This window comes from Pleurodeles waltl, chromosome 9 (genome assembly GCF_031143425.1).
Source record: "Pleurodeles waltl isolate 20211129_DDA chromosome 9, aPleWal1.hap1.20221129, whole genome shotgun sequence".
NCBI classification, from domain to species: Eukaryota; Metazoa; Chordata; class Amphibia; order Caudata; family Salamandridae; genus Pleurodeles; species Pleurodeles waltl.
This window is the reverse complement of record NC_090448.1, coordinates 476,561,776-476,563,193: the sequence shown is the minus strand read 5'-3', so window position 1 is coordinate 476,563,193 and position 1,418 is coordinate 476,561,776.

Here is a 1,418-nt window from a genome sequence, read left to right as displayed (position 1 = left end):
CATCATCCTTTTGTGTTGCTAAAGTTGCCCTATGTGGGAAGGGTATGCCCAGACGTGGGTCCCTTGCTTACTGTGCCACTGGATTCAAGCTAGCCTGGCTGATAAAGGGTAAAACCCTGAAACGGTCACAGAATGCTTGTTTCCGGACCAGGGAGGATCTGGCCTGGCAGTTCGGGCTAGACTGTTCCCATGAGGAACAGGGTCAAGACTGATTTGCATATGGCTGGGTCCAAACTGGGGTGGCATGGTGAGCAAAAGAACGATGGATTAAACCCAGATCTGTGACTGGGGTTGAGTGTTGGCATTGTTCAGCACTCCGTCCATCATCCTTTTGTGTTGCTAAAGTTGCCCTATGTGGGAAGGGTATGCCCAGACGTGGGTCCCTTGCTTACTGTGCCACTGGATTCAAACTAGCCTGGCTGATGAAGGGTGAAACCCTGAAACTGGTACCAGGATGCTTGTTTCCGGTCCAGGGAGGACCTGGCCTGGCAGTTCGGGCTGGACTGTTCCCATAAGGAACAGGGTCAAGACTGATTTGCATATGGCTGGGTCCAAACTGGGGTGGCATGGTGAGCAAAAGAACAATGGATTAAACCCAGATCTGTGACTGGGGTTGAGTGTTGGCATTGTTCAGCACTCCGTCCATCATCCTCTTGTGTTGCTAAAGTTGCCCTATGTGGGAAGGGTATGCCCAGACGTGTGTCCCTTGCTTACTGTGCCACTGGATTCAAACTAGCCTGACTGATGAAGGGTGAAACCCTGAAACTGGTACCAAGATGCTTGTTTCCGGTCCTGGGAGGACCTGGCCTGGCAGTTCGGGCTGGTCTGTTCCCATGAGGAACAGGGTCAAGACTGATTTGCATATGGCTGGGTCCAAACTGGGGTGGCATGGTGAGCAAAAGAACAATGGATTAAACCCAGATCTGTGACTGGGGGTGAGTGTTGGCATTGTTCAGCACTCCGTCCATCATCCTCTTGTGTTGCTAAAGTTGCCCTATGTGGGAAGGGTATGCCCAGACGTGTGTCCCTTGCTTACTGTGCCACTGGATTCAAACTAGCCTGGCTGATGAAGGGTGAAACCCTGAAACCGGTCCCAGGATGCTTGTTTCCGGTCCAGGGAGGACCTAGCCTGGCAGTTCCGGCTGGACTGTTCCCATGAGGAACAGGGTCAAGACTGATTTGCATATGGCTGGGTCCAAACTGGGGTGGCATGGTGAGCAAAAGAACAATGGATTAAACCCAGATCTGTGACTGGGGGTGAGTGTTGGCATTGTTCAGCACTCCGTCCATCATCCTCTTGTGTTGCTAGAGTTGCCCTATGTGGGAAGGGTATGCCCAGACGTGGGTCCCTTGCTTACTGTGCCACTGGATTCAAGCTAGCCTGGCTGATGAAGGGTGAAACTCTGAAACCGGTCCCA